The sequence below is a fragment of the Coloeus monedula genome (assembly GCF_965178545.1).
Source record: "Coloeus monedula genome assembly, chromosome: 6".
Classification (NCBI taxonomy): domain Eukaryota; kingdom Metazoa; phylum Chordata; class Aves; order Passeriformes; family Corvidae; genus Coloeus; species Coloeus monedula.
Window position 1 is genome coordinate 48,740,741 of NC_138786.1, and position 14,771 is coordinate 48,755,511.

Consider the following 14,771-nt stretch of genomic DNA (forward strand, 5'->3'; position numbering starts at 1 on the left):
TCAGTTTACATTTCCTCTAATAAGTGAACTTCTTGACCGTACATTTTAACTGAGTCATTAAGAGCTCCTTTTCCAAGTGTTTTGGCAGGCTAGAGAGGTCTGGGACTGTGAATAAACCACAATAACTAGTAAAGAAGAGAACAGTCCGACTTTTAATACGGCAGAAGAAATTGATCCAAATGGATCCAGAAATTAAAGCCACAGTGAAAACAAAGGGATACAAATATCCACCTGCAGGTTATAACAGAAACTTTTATTGGAAGGGCTGCTTCTTCCATTAAAATGCAGCCACTTTGGATATGCAGCATCAAGCATGTTGTGCAAACAACTGAAAATACAAGCGAGATTCTAGGTGAGCAATATGTACATACCCATAGAGATAATTCAGTATGAATGCTGTAGTCACTCTCACAGGATAACTTGAAATCTTCAATATACATGAAAAAAAGACAACAAGAGATCTCTATCATGGGAAACTGGAATAGCAATATGAGATTTGTCACTAACTGATCTCTCACAAAAGCTTCAGCAATAATCACCAGCATCTCATTCAGTAAAGGACCGGATTCAAAGAATCTAAAGTATCCAAAGAAGCTTGGCTTGAGCATACAAGGAGGCACCAGCTGGAGGTGGCATGGCTGTAGATTGCCTCATGTCACTTGAAACTGCGTGAGTCAAACACACATACACTGGGCACTTTGACTTTCTCTAGGAGGCTAACACGTAAATCCCTCAACCTAGCATTAAAACCAGGGAAAAGAGCCAGGCTTGCAGAATGTGTGTCTGGAAGCTCATATAGTGAAGTAGAAACGATTATCAAATGTAGGATTTTTAATCAGTTTTTCAGTGAAATGAATCTTCTGTTTCATGGAGAGAAAATTCAGTCAAGACATCCAGATCAATACTTCTGTTTTATGCCAGGATCAATACAGAGGAAGAAGATCTGCCCTCATCTCAATTGATTTATTGATTTACAGGTGGGGGCCAGGACTCCTGCAAATGTTACGTAACTTTTATTAGAAATTTTCTTTAATGCAGTTTCAGCCTCACATCTTGTCCTGCCTGGGAGTTTTGCAACCATCTAGAACCTGTCATGGTCCTGCTCAAAACTGGAAGTTCTTGGGGCTAAACAAAACATAACTTTCTGCCTCTATAGGCTCAGCGTATCTCCTTTGAGATCTTGCTATATCAGAATGTCACAAATCTGGAAATCTCCTGTGTTCATTTAGGCCCTACAGGTAACTGAATGGGGTTAGGGAGAGAAAGAGGGAAAAGCCCTTGGAGTTGAAACACCTCTTTTTTCAGGGAGCCATGAACTGAGAGTAAGGAGAGCAGGAAAAACTGCCAGTAGACATCCACATCACACACTAATTGGAACAAAGTAAACCTCCTATAACCACGCAGTTTTCATTTATCCAGGACAGTTTGCAACCCACTTGGCTGGCGGCAATTTTTGGAACATTGCAAGAAAATGTGGTTCAAGCATTATAAAGCAGTGAATGCCAGATCTGAGTTAAAGCCAGTTATTTGAGCAGGGGTTATAGGCATTTTCCTATGATCACCACCACTGAAATAAATAAATAGATGGCTTGCTATGTATACACTCAGAGGGGAAAGTTGCCCAACATTCATAGCTCTTTGCTATTAACAGTAATGAGGACACAGCTGTCTGAGCCTGGAAGCCAGTATTTGCAGAGATTTTTCTTCTCCACTGGCTTTCTTCCACTACCCATTCTTTGCTTATAAAAGAGCCCAAAAGGTCCTAACATTTATACAAGAATTACCTTGGCTTTGTGGCACTTTTGAGATTGTTATAAAGCATGCTGACACATGGACGGATTTGAAACTTAGATGAAATATGAGAAACAATTTTCTCGCCTGATAAGGTCCCCAATGCCCTTAGTGCCAAGCATAACAATCTCTGTAGTCAATCATGACAGCTCCTGGAGCAGTTGGCAAGGGTTGCAGCCATGGGCAGAGATCTGAAGGTTCCCTTCTTATAAAGGCCTTCTAATTCTCACTGCCTGCAGACCCTGGGGTTGTGATGTGAGTTTTGAGTCACATGTAACTGGTAACAGAGCCTCCAAAGCAAATATAAAAGCACCCCACTCCATTCAAAGATCTTACAGCACTTTAAAATCAGTGCTAAAACTCATAGTCTATGTGAAAAAGAGAATATCTCATTTCATGGGGGCCTTCAATATATCAAAGGCTAGAGCAGTATCAGACACAGGCTACTGCACTTCAGGCACTGCAGTTTCAGAACCATTGCACAAGGCACGTTAAAGTTGACTTCTGTAAGTCATCTGGTCCCAGCCTCCACTCAAAGCAGGGACAATTCAGTCTGGCTGCTCAGGGCCTTTTCCAGTTGAGGTTTGAATTTCTCCAAGGGTACAACCTTTAGCTACCAAGTTTTTGAACCTCTGTTCCAGTGTTTGACCACCTTCACTGTGATAACATTTCTCCTTATAACTAATAAGAATTTCCCGTGTTGCAGCTTTTACCTGTTCCTGTCCACATGCATTTTGAGATGGATCTGGCTTCTTCATCTGCTCTACACACTCACATTAGACAGTGGAAGGCAGCAAGCAGTACAGTTTCCTCATAAACCTCATGTTCTTAAGGCAGGGTAAATCCACTTCTCTCAACCTCTCCTTGTATGACATGTGCTGCCACCCTCTAACCACCACAGCAGTCCTTTGCTGCATATCCTTCAGTGTGCCCAGGTCTTTTTTATGCCAGGAAACCAGAAGGATTGGGAGAATTGGGTGCCTGTGAAGGCAACAGAAATTGACTGCACTTTGAATTCTCCCTTGGAGGTATTTAAGAGAAAGTACTTGAAATGTGAATCTCTGCTTACTTTAGTAGCAACTGTTGAGGTGGGTGAACTATTTCATTGGATGCTGTACAAACCCAGAACCAGACTGTGCTACTCACACTTACACTCACACTTTTGTCCCCAGATCGTCAGGGTAAGCCTACCTTTCTTATACCAGAACTCAGAAATTCCTGACGAGCGCTACAAGCTGAAAACCCGGCTGGCCATAGGACCAGTGTCACAGGCAGTTCCACCAGCTCTCACATTATCCATGAAAGCTCAGAAAGACACATGGTCACACTGAGCATTCCCAAGCCAAATGGTTCATTTCCAAGTAGCCTGGCCTGAAAAAAACCCCACGTTCTCTTTAGGTAATTAAAAAAAGAAAAGTAAATAAATAAACAGAAGAGACAATGTTCCCAACCAGCAGGAACATCTAATCTCTGTGATTATTCCTGGAGCAAACTCCTGCTTTTGCTCTCTAGAAGGCACATCCCAGTGAATTTTCCATCATGTGGGCCTGCTGTAGTGGAAAGCTAATTTACTTTTTTTTCTTTATCATAGTACTTTCTTTTATTAGCCCCTTATTGCCACAAGGTCTCGGGTCATACTGAGTCGCACAAGGGACCATTTTAGAAGGCACAGTCTCCAGGACAGGAGCAGGCCTAGAAAATTCTTAGCATGATTAGCATTCTACAATTCACAGTCTTTCTAATCATCTCCAATCAGATACTGCAGACAGTGCTTAGTTCAGCATTTCATGTCCCTCCCTGGTCAAAGGGAATGAACCACGGAGGGATCACGTATTTCTGAAATAGTTTCATGTCCCAAGCCTCTACATGTCAGCTTGAGGTTTTTGTAGAGCAGCATGTGATGGTATTTTGTATCTTTAGATGATATATGTCACTTACCAGCTCCAGAATGCATGTGACCAGCTGGGCCATTAATGGATATACTGCAAATTGTCAGCTGCTCATTACCTTTAGAGGTATTCTCTAGTCTGTGTAGGACACACCTGTGCCATAGTTCTCTGGACTTAAATCTGTATTTGGGCTTACTGCCTGAGGAACATGGAGATAAACTTTTTACTTCTTTCAATTAAATTCATGGGCAATGTTTGAAGTCTTATGTATAACCCTGTAAAGTTCTCTTATACCACTTTCATCTAGGACTAGTTAAACCTCTTGAAAATGTTAATGGGAACAAATTTTGTCCCAAAATGCAATGTACCACCTGAAAAACATAATACAGGTTTTACAGAACTGTATCTTCAAACAGCACTGATTTAGTGGGGGAGAGCACCTCCTTTCTAAAGCTGGCATGCTACAGTCTTTTGGGATGAGTGCATGAAATCAACTGATAATTGTAAATGCACAGTTCTGGGCTACTCCATCACAAAGTCAGTGTGCTTTTAATTAAAATAATTTCAATCTGCTTCTGAAATAAAGCTCCAGATGCAGTGCTTAGTGATTTGCTGGCAATGAGCGTTGTATATATTGCTGCAGTCTACCTCTGGAGAACATGAGCATGGTCCAAGGCTGGTCCAGCCTGTGCCGGGTTTGGGATTCCCCACAGGGTTTGCAATAGCAGGAATTAGCAGCATGCTATAGCTTTCAGATCACATCTCCTCTCCCTGGCCTGGTTCCTGCCCCAGGATTAAGGAGTGGCAGTCTGGCAAAGGGACTCTGCACTGCTCCAAGATTCCTCCTTCGGAAAGGGGATGTCAGGCTACCCGTTTAAGCTATCTCAGCTTTGTGTTGCTCAGCCACAGTGACAATAAATGTTATTTAAAGGGTGGAGGCTCTTACCCATGCTATGAACTTTTCTCTGCAGTGTTAGATAAAGCATGCTGTTTTCTTTTGTGCCTCTGTGCACACTGGAAGCTGGAAATATATCAAAGGACTCAAAAGTACAGCAACTTAACCTGACAACATCTATCCCACCCCCAACTTGTGTGAGACTCTTTCTTGCTAAAAATTGTTCCAGGCAGCTTTTAAATGATTCTACTGTTACATTTTGTACTATTCCTCCACTACAACATACCTAGTGTGTTCTTGTATAACCTGATACACTGCAGTGCCATAAAGGGCTTTACTATGTTCAGTCTAAAAGTAATTTTCCTTCCTTTCAGCAAATTATACCCTATTCAGCAATAATCATTCTTTTGTACCACCCACCATACAAACTTCTGCTTCTCTGTTATTTACAGTTCCAATTACTGTCATCTTACCCTAAGTTTTAAAATACACTTCACTCTTTTAATCAAAGTCAGCCTCAATAATGCCCCCAACTTGCTGCTGCTCTATACTGAGATTTCCATAAACTTATCTACATTTATCTGGTAGTAAAGTACTTACACCTAATGTCAGTAGGTTGGAACCATTCTCAACAGAACACGCTGAAGTACTATTTGCTCTCTGTTCTGGAATGAGACGTCTTAGTAACACTGCCAGAAACTGCCTAAAGCTACATTGCTTTTGACATCACTGCCTTCTATTGATCATCTTCCACCAGATGACCATGTATTAGGTTATCTTTTCACCTACTGCTGGGTTCCAGTCCCTTAATTTCCTGACCACAATTGTAGCTTTCCTAGACTTTTGTATTACTGTTTATACCATCTTCCCCTTCAGTGTTACCTGCAGATATGTTTGTCGTACCACAAAAAAAAAAAAAAAAAAGGAAAAGAAAATTAGAAAATAAAAACAAGCTCAAAATATTATAACGAAGCAGACATTAAAATTATTTTGTGGAAAAAACAAAAGGAAACCCAAACCAAACAACACAGTCTCAAACCAAGCAGTAGATTGTGGATTCTTTCAGACCCTGCAAATTTATGGTGCATTCCTCTCCCTCTCCTCCTAGGCTCTCCCTATTTAGCTGAAGCACTTCGTTTATTTTCAGTATCTGAATGCTTCATGAATACAAACAGATTTATTCTCACTGTAGTGGCCTGTTACTGATGTAGAGCTAATCCACAGAAAAAACAAGAAAATTTTCCAGACAGACTTATGAGTTTGTATGTTCAAACTTGCAGATGCTCAAGAGCACCTGCAACCATGAGTTACAGTTCAAAGAAGAGAAGGTTTCGCTGGTGTTAAAACTGAAGATGGATTTCAGCACATCTTGTCATCCCCAATGGGCAGCACGTCCCAGCTAAGAAGCAGAATGCTGAAACAACTGCCCTGAAAGGGCTGGTTGTAACTCACATTTATCTTCTAGTAGCTTTATTTTCTCTGAAAAATTCTCTAACGTCACTGAAGTAGTAAAATGGGAAGGCAGGGAACTGGCAGATGAAGGGGTCAGAGCATGTTAAACTCCACACAACATCAGGTGGCTCTTCTATTTCTGTGTGGCAGGTCTGTCATGGGTCTGGTGTTTTAGGGACAAGGCAAAGGAGCATTGCCAGCATGTTATCACTGCCTATAGAGTCTGGCAAAACATATGGTTCATTTGGCTGATTTATACTGGCAAAGAAGAGAATTCATATTTTCTATATATTTTGGCTTAACATCTATATTGTGACATATAACCATGGCCAATTTAAGGCTGGAACCCAATGAAAAGAAACAAGACTGACCCAAAAAATATAAGGGAGAGGCCAAGAAAAACAGTGAGTTTTAAGTCATTGAGAACACTGCCATCTCTAGGCATTGTGGGTGATGCAAATACATGCAAAAATTAACATAGGCCTGAGCAGAGTGCTAGTGCTATGAAGGGCACTGAAAAATCAGCCTTCCAGGTGAGGAGAGACTATCACGTACTAAACTCTACACGTTATGGCACAGGAAGGTAGAGAAAGTGTCACTCACATGAAAATGAGAGAAAAACAAGCCTGACAGATTGGGGAAGGGTACTCATGACACCTGTCAATTTTCCAGCACTATTAAGTGAGTTCATTTTCTTTTAAGCCTTGGAATTGTCTAGGAATTGTTGGTGGGACTGTCTTGCATGACAGCTATTCCATAAGGAAAAGCTCATGAAATCTACTCCAGAGCAGACAGAGCTAATCAGTACATAGTGGCTTTAACTGATTTGGCACTGCTGAAATCCCTGGAAGTAAGACATAATAAAGGCAAGGCAGCAACAAAGCCCCACGTATCAAACCACTGTTAGCAGGGAGTCCAAGGAATCATTCAGAGATTAATGGCAGGGGTGCAAGCCCTGCCCTGGCCAGCACATGCCAGAGGATATGGCAGGCTGGGCACGATTACTGCTCCTCTGAATTGAGTCAGATATAACCTCCTGCCAACTAACTCTTGGTGACAGCTGAAGTCTGTGTATTGTCTGGCTCAGAGCCCAGTGACCAATAACCCCCAGTTCAGAGACCAAACATAACTGAGGCCATTAAACCAGAGTATCAGTTAAACCTCTTTTCCTTGCATACCCTTTCCCTCTGTAGTCTACAAATCTCAAGGGAGATGGGATTCTTTGGTTCTTGCCACCTTGTATACCAAAGTATCATACATTTCCAAAAAAGAGGGAAAATTGAAACACATCATGAAATAGAGAGGTCCAAGTTTAGAGAGATTTTAACCTTCCTGTGTCTGTACTGTAGCCTACACATCTAACAAGACATGGACACTGTCCCTTCTGTGCTTATGCCCCTTCTCTGTGCACAAACCCATTATGTTTTGTAACATGACCCGTTCTCATTCAGCTGTGCCCCTCAGTATGCCACTGTGCTTCCCTCCTGGCTCACAGCTCAGTAAAAAAGAAACTAGAAAACTCTTAATCACTCCCATCACAGCAGATGCACACTTCCACAGAATCAGTTTAGCTCAAGGTAAAGTAGAAAGCAAATTCAAACACTCCCGGTGGTCACAGTTTTTAATCATAAGATGATGATCTGACCATCTGTCTATTCTGACCTCAAAATGTCAAGGAATGTCACAAAATCTAGGAAATCCTTATTGTGGTATCAGTATTTTAGCAGGAGAAAAATGTTACCTGACTCCCTGACCATAAGATACTTATGGTTAGGTTTAAGACAGCTTAACTTAAACCTAATAAATTCACTGCAAGAACTTCTGCTTTAAGATCTTCACCAAAGTCAATACGGACTGTAATCATGGGTCTAAGTGTTTTTGTCTCCAGCTGTTGCCCAGCTACCTACCCACTATGACTGTAGTTCATTCAAGTTCAGTTGTGGCTATACTGTAGTTGTATTTATTCTGTTTTCACTTCTCACACCGTGACACATAAATACAGTCAGTGAGTGGTGCTTGAAAGGCACTGACACGCAGAATGATGGGCACCTACTGTTACACTTTGCCATACTCAGAAGCCTGCTATTTTTCATTCCAGTGCACAGAGTGCCCATTTTCTTAATAACATGTCAGCATTCTTGGCTTGCATGTTATATTTCTTGGTTCGATTCTATCAATTACTTTGTTAGTAGTAGAAGTTTCACAAATAAATGAAGCACTCGCCGGTGCTTTAACCACCAGACTGTACTCCTCCCACACTGCACTTACAGAGGAATGAAAGCAGGAACAAGCCAAGCCACAGAAAGCTCAGTTTACCTTGCTACAGATTGATACATACAGCAGCTTTTTCTATCAAGCTGACTTCTCTACCACAAATAGATTAACTTTAGCGAAAAACAGCATTTCCACCCTCATTTCCCATGGTAAGCGGGATGGGATACCTTTACTGATGGTCAAATTTCTGTAGGAATGACTCTACTGATGAACCCTACTCTAGCAGCTGGATGAGTCTTGCCTTTCCTCAGCCCCAGCCCATCCTCTGTGCTGGTGCAATGGTTTCCTGAGGCAGGAAGGAGCTCTAAGTGTTTTCAGATGTACCTTTTAACCCATGATTATTTTATAGTCAACTTGTGATTACCTTTATGAAGATTGCTTATATGGGATTGTGAATAGAACAGGCCATCCGATCAGAAGCACAGAGGCTAGATCTAGAAGATTTTAATTGTTTGTCTGGAGCTGTACAATGGGGGTTTATCCAATGGAACAGGACTATGTTAAGTATGTCTGTACTCCAGGATGTTAATGATCCTTCTTTCATTACTCTCCTGACATATGGTCTTGTACCTTAATGTATATAGTTTGTATTTTCCATATGTTTATTTTAGCTGGCTTGTCTAGTCTCATTACGTTAAATAATCAAAGATAAACCATCTTGAATTGTGCTAAAACATGAAACAGGTACAGCATAAGTAGAAGATAATTGAAAAACTGCAGGATTGAATAGCTGCTGAAAGCTTTTGTAGCACAGATATTCCTGAAGCACATTGGAGATATGGGTAAAGGCCTTGGACTTCCCCTCTCCTCTGATCTATGCAGAAATATAGACAAAAGTGGTCCCTGAATTCCAGCCAGGTTAGTGCACTGCTGTTGTGGCTTAGGAATGGTACTCTCCAATTTAGTTCTCCCACAAAAAAACCCACAAGCTGCTCCTCCTCCCCCACTCCTAATGGAGGCACGAAAGGCATCACAGGTTGAGATAAGAAAAATTTACTGGAAACAGCAATGAGATAAGAAAATGAACAGTAACAGCAACAATATTAATGATGAAAGTGTACAAAAGAGAGAGTGATTCACATGCAAAAATGCTCACTGCAGCCTTCAGCAATAAACCATCCTGGATGAATTTTCTCAGGTGGAAGGAACTCCTTCTCCCTGGAAGACCGAATCCCTCTGCCTGCCCCTGGCAATGACATGAGGGGCTACAGAATAACCTCCAGGTCCTGGCCATGCCCCCTCCTGGCTACTGCAAAAAATGAACCCCATCCTGGCTGGAATCAGGACAACTGGGGAAATAACTGAGTTCCACATGTGTCACCTTGAGCTTCACTGTTGTAGGATTATTAAACTGAACCTTTCTATCCTGTCTGTGTATCTTTACATGATACTTGTCTGGAAGTCACCTCAACACCTGTCATCCCCTTGTGAAATTTTCCTTGGTATAATCCTGAGAATGAATTATTATTTCATTTTAGCCCCAAAATACCCAGCACAGAATCATAGAATCACTTGGGCTGGAAAAGATCTCTGAGACCATCAAGTCCAACCTTTGACTACATTGTCCCCTAGACTATGTCCAGGTGTTTCTTGAACACTTCCAGTGATGGTGACTCCAGGAATGGCACACTTATCTATGGCAAAGCCAGGAACTGAACACAAACTCCTCCAAACCAAGCCTTAGCCACCAACGATAACCTCTTGAGATGCTTCAGAGGCAACTTTTCTGTTGCTATGGCAGGATGAGGTCTCAATTCATGTTTCCTCATACAAAGCCCATCAGGAAAACCATACTACGAGTAAAGGTTACATATCATGGCCCTTAATTTAATCAGGAGCTGTCAACAATTACATATACTTTCAGAAGTCTGAGCTCAGCCTCTTGTAGAACCTGTTCTCATGCAATCTTTCATTCTTTTTCTGGTTAATTTGGACATGATGGCAGTCATTCCCTAACAGGGATCATGCATAGCCTTCAGGAACTGGCCCTCTGGAACAGCAAAAGAGATTGTCTGACAGACAAGAGGAAAAGGGAAAGACAGAGAGCTGAACAAAATAGGGTTAAAAAAGGCAATGGCAGGAGTGGACTTCATTTGTTTTTCCTTTATACAAACTCTAAGGCATAATATCCTTGCTGCATTTCCCTACTTTTCTTCCTCCTGTTTCTATATGCCCAGAGAGGTCACTAGGAAAGTCATTAGGAGGAGGCAGCCTGGCTTGGTGGCTAAGCCATTGGATAAGGAACTCTGGGCTCTATCCCAGCACAGCCATGAGCCTGATGCAAGACCTGGGCACTTCCTTTCATTTCTCTGTCTCTTAATTTCCCTCTCCTTTCCCCACACAGGCACATCTGGTTCCTTCATTTTGCTTGAAAACTCATCTAGACATAGGCTGCTCTTAATGAGGTTGTGCACAAGGCAGGGCAGTACAGTTGCAGGCTTGGATGTGGGTTTTAGGTATGCTTGTATTATAAACGATCTAAAACCCATCTGTGCAAAGGTAATCTTTGGAAGGAGTTTCACTCCACAAATATAGGACTGGGGACCCATAGGTGGGGAATGTAGGAGGTCCTGACAATCTTTGAGAAATGAGGAAAGCTGAAGCAATGACTACTGCACAAATGGGGCATGAAAAACAACTCTCTCTTATACTTGGAGACAGCATCCTTCCATTCCCTTTTTCTTTTTAATTTTTGCTTTAAAAATAACAATTATGCTGGGTATTTTTTATAATCACCTCCTCTGTCCTCCTCCCTTCTCTTTGTCTCTAGGTCATACTCATCTTGCCTTATGCTTGTACTTTTCCTAACATCTACCTCTCTGTCTTTGAGGTCTGCTTTCTCTGATCTCTATTCAACCCTCTCCAACCCCATCATCTCCCCACATTGTGAGTTTGCATTAATTGGAGGGAAAGCAATAATAAGAGCCAACCCACTACTGTTCTTTCCACAATGCCCAGAAGGATCTGTGTTTGAGGCATGTTTTGAAGATCATTGTAAATCAGGAAACAGCAAGGTGGAGTGAAAGGAAACTGGAAAGAGCTCTCAGCTTATGAATGTATAATGCAAGAACACAGGCCCTCACTCCAGTAAACTGGAGCCAACAGTTACTAGACCAAGTTCCTTGGGCAAAAAGTCATTATTATGACTAACCCCTTCTGTATTTATAGAGAAGTAATGTTAGAAGACTAACAGTTCAAACAGTGCTCTTGCACTAGATGTTCTTTGCTTTTTTTCTGTATGTGGTCTTTTATTCCAGCATTAATTGTGGTTATAAATCATTCCCAACCTGCTTTGGAATGATTTACAAAAACTTCGTGCTGTTGAAAACACAGAACACTTACACATACAAAATACAAAGCACTCAACAACTCCAGGGGTAAGAAATACCATGTATTAGGAATTAAACCCACAGAAGACTTGAGAAGTAATTATCATTAAACCCTTTCTCTGTCTGCTACCACAAATGGCTATGGGTACTTCTGCAGCCCACAGAGGACACTGGAGTGGGCAAAGTCGTCACTGACAGGTGTCTTTGACAGGCACCTGAGCCAGGAAAGTCCTTTCACAAAGGACAAAATCTGGAGATGAAAGAGTCTTGGCAAGACTGAGTGGTGACCAGGATAGGGAAGGACTGTGGACGCCTAACCACTGCCTATGACCAGGCCAGAAAGGATGAGGCCAAAAAGCTTGTAAGGGAGAAGAATGGATTATATTTTTTTGCTGCGTTGAAACATAGCAGCCCCATGAGAGGAAATGTTATGTGAACAACCAGGGGTGCACATTCCCTTGAGAGCCAAGGAATGTGGGGCCTCAGCAAGCAGGCCAGGTGCCAGATGGGGACAGAACGACCTTCTTGCAGCCTCCCTACATTTTGTGGAGAGGTAGAAAAAAGCAAAAGAAGGATCTTGTTAGAACTCTGTCCTGGGTTGCAGTGTATTCTATTACCATCCTCATGAGCTGTTGAAATCAGGTGGGGCAGTGTTTCCTTGCCTCCTCCCCCTGGACTATCTTTCTGTTAATGGCCCATCATTGTCCTGCTGCATGACTCAGAGATAACTCCCTCAGACTATCTTCTGTTAATGAGCCTAATCAACACTTGGCCTCATGACTCATTACCCCATTGTGAGATGCTCCACCCAGAGGGAGGAACCAAGCATCCCATCGTGGATATAATCTGGAACTCTGAACACCAGAGACAACCCTTTCCACTGGATTTCCAGAGGATAGGAGCTACACAGCCACCACTGGACTTTCTGAGGAAGAGCAGACCCTTTTACTACAGGATCACCGCTTCAGAGGACTGCAGCCACCATACTACCAGACTGCTACCACCACCCTGCCTAACAGGGACTCAGGTTGTATCTTGACTCTGTCAGTTTGAACCAGTGTTTTCTTTTACTTTTTTTTCCTTTTCTTTAATTTCCATTAAATTGTTATTCTGATTTGGTGCCTCCCACTGGTTTGTTTTCAAACTAGTACAAACTCACACAGATTTCAGATCAAATTCTTGTCCTGTTTCACTTTGGAAGTCTCTTGAACAACCTCAGTGCTTCAAAGTGGAGGCTGCAAATCTCCCAATCTCCCAGAAAAGGTTCCTGTATTTAATAAGCTGTTTTGACTGAAATTCAAGGCAAAAGTAAAGATTTCTATTGTCCTAGCAGTAAAATGTGCTATGATCTATAACCTGATATCTGACCAGACAAAAATGTGTACTCTGTTAAAATCTGCAGATTGCTCAGACACAGTTTCATGAGAATAACTCTGGTTCCCCTGCAGTCAGTAGCAGAAAATCTCATCATCTCTAATGGAAATACCTGTGACTAATTTCATTTGGAAAGAAGGTGCTGGAGGGTAGTGTCTGAACACCAACACAGCAAACCTGTAAGTTACATAGTGGCTCAGCTACTGGGCAAAATAACTTCTAGTTCACTCTTTTCAACCATTCCACCACAAAATTAGCCCTTGAAGTGCTTTGTATCCTAAGAGCATGCTGAAGATGGACAAGAAGGTAAGCACAGAGCAACTGAAAAACCATTAACATAAGTGATGCTTATATTTGGCTTATAGATGCCATGATTCCTTGGTTCAGACTTTCTTGAATGACCTAGGTAAAATTTTGGTTGTTCCTGAGGACCCTGTCAAGGTTCCCTGGTGTTTTGCCTCCAAGGACTTCAAGCATGGAACTGCACATAATCCTGATAACTGCTCCAGGAATCCTGGAAATGGGATCAGGCCTTTCTACCATCACCACAGTGAGACATGGACCGAATCACTCCCTTTGGTGACCACACTTCCCATCCTGGGCACACAGATACAAAAGGCACACAGATACAACAATAAATACTGCATCAAGACAGTGAATGTCTTCAGAGAATTTCACTAAGTAAAGAATGAAATCTAACCCCAGCAGAGACCCCTGACAGGTCTTGTTTTGTTTTTCTTCCTTTAGCACATCATCTGCCCAAATTCAAATCTGATGCGGACTTTCAAAAACTGCTCCCAGCTTGCTGTGGTACTCAAATGGCAGCCTGTCCTTTCCCATGCATTCTTATTAATGTTTCTCATCACCAAACTTTCTTTACAATTAAATTCCACATATTTGAAAAGTAAAATGACAGAAGTGAACAGCCCTGACTGAAAAAAGTATTAGTCCTCCCATTTCCGCCAGCATGGATAGGAACATATGTGCCCTTTGGAGGCTGGAAAGTTCACTGTAAAAGTTTGCTAAATCTACCTGTTTTGATTATTCTGGTTTGCATGGAGCAGACCAGACCATATAATTCAGAGGTTTCATTTCCACTTTCATTTCAGCACTTCTTCTCTACTAATGACCGCATTTCCTGAATCATCTAGAGCAAAGTGAGCAAAATGAAAACACTCCTGGAAATCTACAAAGCAGTAGATAAAGTTGATCAATTTGCTAAGATGAAAAAGACTAGAGGCAATTTTCAAAGGACCAGATAGTAAAAATGCTTATTTTTACAGAAAACTCTCCAGTTATCCCAGGATTTAAAAACTCCTCAACCCCCCCCCCCCCCCCCATTTTTATAATTTCTTCTTTTCTTTTTTTTTTTTTAAATTTTATTTTTAATTTTTCCAGTCAGTATTACTATGAGTGCTGGTTAGAAAATACATTTTTCCCACTTTGGAAAGGACAGTGATTCAAAATGTGTCCCAGTGTAGCTGAATTTAACTCTAGACTTTCAGAGCTCCTGTGGTCCTGTGGGGGAAGCTCTTGTGGTCTCTTCAGTAGGGAAACAAACAAAGTACATCATCTGCGACCAAGTCCTGCCAGAAATTTCAGACAATAGGGCAGAATAAGCCCAAAAGACAAGTTAGTTTTAGCTCTTGTGTTTTTCTGCAGCAGTTTTGAAGTAAGTGCTGTTTCTTAGTCTAAAGCGGCAAAAATCTCTGTTGAAAGAGAAAAAAAACCCTCTGGTTTGGGGTTTTTTTCCTTGTCAAAGACCAG

At 41.7% G+C, this 14,771-nt stretch overlaps 1 protein-coding gene across 1 annotated transcript in view; it reads right to left on the reverse strand.

Annotated features, from left to right (window-relative positions):
• FBLN5 (fibulin 5) overlaps positions 1–14,771 on the reverse strand; it is a 44,716-nt gene that overhangs the window by 23,118 nt on the left and 6,827 nt on the right. The gene's annotated exons all lie outside the window — the stretch shown is intronic.